Source organism: Ostrea edulis, chromosome 1 (assembly GCF_947568905.1).
Source record: "Ostrea edulis chromosome 1, xbOstEdul1.1, whole genome shotgun sequence".
NCBI lineage: Eukaryota > Metazoa > Mollusca > Bivalvia > Ostreida > Ostreidae > Ostrea > Ostrea edulis.
The window spans coordinates 61,923,688-61,930,064 of NC_079164.1; positions in this window are offsets into that span (position 1 = coordinate 61,923,688).

A 6,377-nucleotide genomic window follows, 5' to 3' on the forward strand; every position below is an offset into this window, starting at 1 on the left:
TCATAATTACTCGGCTAGTTCTGTCACCACAAATGTGGATCGGCGCCACCAGAGTGTTGCCATGTGCAAACTTCCGCCAGAGTTCGTTTGCTCACAAACCAATCTCTTCCACTTAGGCATTATGGGATAGCGAATTCTTAGGTCGCGTATACTGTGTGACGTCACTGTAGAATGACGAAAAAACAAAGTCAAACGTAAACAGTTCAAAACAAGACCGTAAACATTAAACACTATAATTTGAACAGAGTATCCCTACCTTTTAATGGTCTTTTGATAATTTTATGTTTAAAATAAAATCCATACTTTTATATTAATGCTCTCAATGTCAATATTTTCAAGCTTTTAACTACGAACTCCTTCTTTATTGTTATTTGCCAGCGTGATAATCGCGGACTCACAATATACAAATCTGTATATTGTGCTGCGTCACATAGGAGAGGTCTGTACAAACTTCCACCAGAGTTCGTTTGCTCACAAACCAAACTCTTCCACTTAGGCATTATGGGATAGCGATTTCTTAGGCCGCGTATACTGTGACGTCACTGTAGAATGACGAACAAACATAACGTCAAACGTAAACAACTTTCAAATCAAGAACGTAAACATCAAGTTCATTACTTTACACAATAATTTGAACAGAGTCTCCCTACTTTTTTTGATCTTTTGATCATTTTATGTTTAAAATAAAATCCATACTTTTATATTAATGCTCTTAATATCAATATCTTAAAAATTTTAACTGCGAACTACTTCTTTAGTGTTATTTGCCATTCTCTCACCAGAGGGCGCGCTACGCAAGCTTCACTTTCACCTCTGTTATCGTCTGATAAATAGTTCGGCTAACCACATGATCTCGCACGAACAAAATGACGTCTTTGACTCCAACAGAAAGGCACGTTTCTGTTCTTTGTGCAATGTCAGATTTTCATCATTATAATCTCGCTAGTTTTTTTTAATGTAGAGTCCATAGTTACGAAGTGAAAGTGAAATAATACATTTGACAAGACAAAATAGTTCCATAAATATGGAGGTTGCACTAACGTAATACAGCGTTTCGATACCTACCAATGTGTTTTTAACTCATAAATGTATGTTTTATTTATGAAAATGATGCAGATTTATTTTATTTTCAAAGACGCTCTGTTTTACAAAATTCTTGTAAATTAGACGATAACAGAGGTGTTGTGGAGCGTAGCGTAACGCCCTCTGGTGAGAGATTGTGTTATTTGCCTGTATATTGTCTGTATATTGTGCTGCGTCACATAGGAGAGGTCTATTCGTAGGTGACGTAATGAGGCCTCGACGGGGAGTTTGAGGTCTGTAGTGACGTAATGAGCCCTCGACGGGGAGTTTGTTGCCATGTGTACACAAATGTAACTATGACGTCACAGTCGTACGTTACAATATGAAACGTGAGCTTTCAAATGCATCTTACCGGTTACGGAAAAGGACGAGCACGTGATCCGATTGACCTCGTTACGTCACCTACGTGTTGTGAGCAAACGAACTCTAGCGGAATAAGATAAATAAATGTATACAATGTATATACATACATACAAACAAACATACATACATACATACATATAAATACCAAGGATAACCCATGAAAGCCCGAAAGCTTATTTCCAGTGGGGTCCTTTGATGCACGGATGTTTTCGCTAGGGGTAATTTATATGGGAGGAAAGCGGAGTACCCGGAGGAAACCCACGTGTCCGAGAGGGCGACCGCTCTACAACCACATGCAACCACTGCCGATCACGGAGATCGAACTCGGGTCGCAGCGTTGAGAAGTGAGATCACTACCTCTGCGCTACCCGCTACCCAGATGTTTGGGCGTATATTGCTAAACTTTTAAGTTACGTCAGAATGATAACTCGATGTTTACGTCATAATGAAATAAGGCTTCACATCGCAGAAACCACGAAAGAAGGTGAAACTGTATGGAATGACGAAAATCGTAAAATTGTAGAAGAGAACAGAGCTCTGCAAAATGATCTGTCACTGCTGCAGCAAAATGCAAGTCCGAGATCGGCAAAGCTCATAGGCGAACTTTTGATGTGGTTGGACAGCATGGCTCAGTCATTACAATGTAATACATGCAAGGTGAAGATAACGAACAGTGATCAATCTCATAACTCCTATAAGCAATACAAAACAGAGAGTTGGACAAACACGGACACGGTAAGAAAATTAGATAAACATGAGTTCTGAATTTCTGGATTACATGTACATTTTAGAATGCTTAAACAACCCAGTAATTTTATTTCATGATTATCGCTCAAAAAGTGTTTTGTTGAATTGATTAACGTCTATTGAAAGCTGCGGCAGTCCACATTAATTTTATGCATGCATAACAATTTAACTAAGAACGGGATTCCCTACCGTGTAACGTAACCTGCATTTTGCGGTACTCTTGTATCATACCGTGTATGAGTAACTGTTATCAATCACTAGTATTTTTAAAATTTAAAATTCCAAAATTATTAATTATTGTTCCAATATTGAATGCTAGAAATCGGCATACTCTTGTATCATACTGTAATGGGTATTATTAACTGTATCAATCACTAGTATTTTTAGAATTTTAAATTCCAAAATTATTAATCATTGTTCCTATATTGAAAACTGGAAACCAAGCGCTTAAAGTAATTCCACCATCCTGTGATGTCATCAGATTTTGCAAAATCAATGATTTACTTAGATGTATGCATGATAGGTACATAAATTCCGATAGTTATTATAAAAAAAAATCTTGTTAAAAATAAACTATTTTAAAAGTCTAAGTTATAGATGAATAATCAATGATACGTTTCAAAATATTGAATCCAAGGGCAATAACTCTGTTTCTATTGATTTCTTTCTCAAGTCTTATCATGCGACAGATTTCCTTTATTTTTTTTTACAGACATTCTGTATATTTTTGTGAAGATACAGTTTCATGAAATTGTTATGAATGCTACTATATCGTCTTAAAACATTTTTGTTACGCAATTCTTTGTCTTTTTAGGCTTTTATATGGGAGAAAGTCCACTTGTAGTGAAAAGGTTACCTGCAGGTGTCCAATACGTTAATAACTGCTGTTCACTATTTTTAAGAATGGACAGATACCGTCCGTTCTTTAAAATAATGGACAGTAATTATCAACTTATTGGACAGTACCAGGTAAACCCAATAACTTACTAGACGTCTACAGGTAGGCTGAAAATAAGAGAAAGACGTATCATTTATCAAAAGAGATTCAAATTCAATTTTAAATTCCCTACAAGTAAGAATCAACACAGATATCGGAAAAATCACCGAAACACTTAAAACGATATTTCCCCTTAGTAGAATTCTCTGCTTCAACTTTAGGATTAACTTTTTTTAAAAATTCCATTGTCCATTATCATATCGCATCAAAACTTAAATTTGAAAGACATGTTTCCATACTGTATTTGAATTTCGCTGGATTCAGAGGCACATTCCAAAACTTCTTCACAACACTTTTTTATGTTTTCTTTATTAGCATATCCCAATTCTGAATTATTATTTTCGCTTTCATGAATAATTGCATTTCATTTTACGAGATGGGCGTATTGAGTTCTTTTGGCTGGAGTTAATAATTTCCCCATCCAAATATTCGAAAACACAATGCTTTTCAAATCAGAATTTGGCTCCATAACTTTCTCACCCTCCATATCTAGAATATAACACTCTTTAAGATAATATTTGTAATATTTTCATTAAAATCCTTAAATGTTGATTGTGCAATGAAAATGCTCTCTCCATCAGAGGAGGACATGTTGATATGGCTCAGTACTACAGAGTGAGTAAATATAAAACCTGCAGTACAAGACTACTTACCTGACACTGTCCAGTAAGTGAACAAAAGAAACAGACTTCTACGCAAGACTGGTTTATTGTCAGACTATTCAAAATAGCTTTATTCATAATTATCATTGTCAATGGGTTTACCTGAGTTTGTCCATTCTTAGAACAAAAGATGTAATGTTTTAAGTAGGATATAAGCCTCAAACTGTCCATTCTGTAAGAGAAAGAACTAATCTCGGCCCTACGGGCCTCGATCAGTTTTTTCTCTCACAGAATGGACAGTTTTTGGCTTATATCTTTTATATAACCAGTTTGTATAAAAAAATTTATAACGATGTTTAAGGAAAAATTAATTGCAATTTTCTGACAGTGATATATGATTCTGTTTAGTATGTACTTCTCATATCTTAAAAAGTGTGATGACCTATGATAATTTGTTAGTTTTAACTGAATGGAAATAAATACATTTTTAAAACTTGTATCAGGTAAAACTGCGAGTATGGAGTTACCTTAATTCACATTAAAAATATAAAACTTTGTCGATGCGACACATCCGAAATCCACCCCATAAAATGTTTCAGAGGAGGAAAAGTCGACAACTTTCCGCCCCATATCTCCGGCGTTTAATGGCCCTGGTCCGAACGTAACCATTCCAAAAATTATTGTTACACAGTCTCCAACAAAGGAACCTGAACCGGAAAGTGATCAGTTGTCAGCATCGGAGAATATCCAAGCATCACGAGCAAAGTATCCTGGATATCACAAACCGAAACTGTCCATTCCTTATTATAGCAAGAGTTTGGAAATTCCTCGGGAAATGCCACAATGGGACTCCGTGAATATATTCACAAGTAAAGTTTATCCACAGCAATCACCTACAATGTCCCACAGTGAGCTACACCAACGGGACTTGTCAATAACCAATGAGAAGAGCCCAAAATACACCACGGAGAGAGATAGTCGTAGCACAAAATACACCACGGAAGGAGATAGATGTCTTAGCACAAAATACACCACGGAGAGAGATAGAAGTCTTAGCCCAAAATACACCACGGAAGGAGATAGAAGTCTTAGCACAAAATACACCACGGAAGGAGATAGATGTCTTAGCACAAAATACACCACGGAGAGAGATAGCAGTCTTGTATCGGAAAGAAATAGAAGTCCCGCACCGGAACAAAGAGCTGTTTTAGAAACCAAAACTTCCCCCGACTCCATTCAAGACAGGATTGGACGATTCGGTGCTGAGCTAGAGAACGAGTGGGAGAACATGCATCCAAGGATCACAAAATACACCACGGAGAGAGATAGAAGTCTTAGCCCAAAATACACCACGGAAGGAGATAGAAGTCTTAGCACAAAATACACCACGGAAGGAAATAGATGTCTTAGCACAAAATACACCACGGAGAGATAGCAGTCTTGTATCGGAAAGAAATAGAAGTCCCGCACCGGAACAAAGAGCTGTTTTAGAAACCAAAACTTCCCCCGACTCCATTCAAGACAGGATTGGACGATTCGGTGCTGAGCTAGAGAACGAGTGGGAGAACATGCATCCAAGGATCACCGACATTCATCAAAGAAGGGTCAGGAGAAATTCTGATGCGGTAGTTCCACAGCGAGATATTTCTCCAGAAAGGTATTGGCGGTATACTGGAGTCAGTTCAGGGCGAGATGTAATTGGTGATCCTGTGGCTACTTCAACATCGAAAATCCGCGGAGATGTGTGGGAACCGTTGGCCACGTCGACCCCGAAACCCCAATACGAAAGATTGCTAGACAGTATCATAAAGAAAGGTAACTGAGCCATTATTAACACGTGCACGGATAAATCAGTAAAGTCTTAATTCGCAAATCGGCTCTCATCATTCATTTGGATTTTGTTACAATCCTATGAGGAATTTCTCATGGTGGTCAGATCCAGGGCACTGTTGGTTTTTTCCCTATGAAGTAACAGAGTTTTGGACGCCGATCTGCTACGTTTTACCCGATGAACGTGTTCATTACAGAGAGCCAAAGCCCTTCGTGCAATTCATATCGAGTATTTTTGTGTCTTATTGAATATTTTAAATAAATTTATTAATAAGTCACATACATGTCGTAGGAGTCAGTGATCTTTGGATGCCTATGAAATACATTGAAACAGTCTTATTGATCAAGAACGACACTGGGGGAGGGGATTAATCAACGACACATGGGAACTGAATTTACAATTAGTTCTTTATGCTTAATCTTCCAGTAAGTCGCCCCATTGATCAGTTAACTGGAGTTGATCCCACGATGACAAGAGACCGCTGGCTTAATGTTGTTATGATATCAAAGAACAAGAGACTTGTTGGAGAAATCACCTTCCAGATGGATAGAGTGATTATAGAATATATTTTCGCTGGATATACAACTCATAAATGTCTGAAGAAAAGGCGCTTTTATGGTTTTAACATCGCCAACATTGGTGACCTTATCCGAAGAGAGACTGCTACATTTCTACCTGATGGTTCACAGGATCCCCGGAAAGAGTTAAACATTCGCAAACGATTTGAAAATGTGGCGAGGACTTTAGCCAAGCT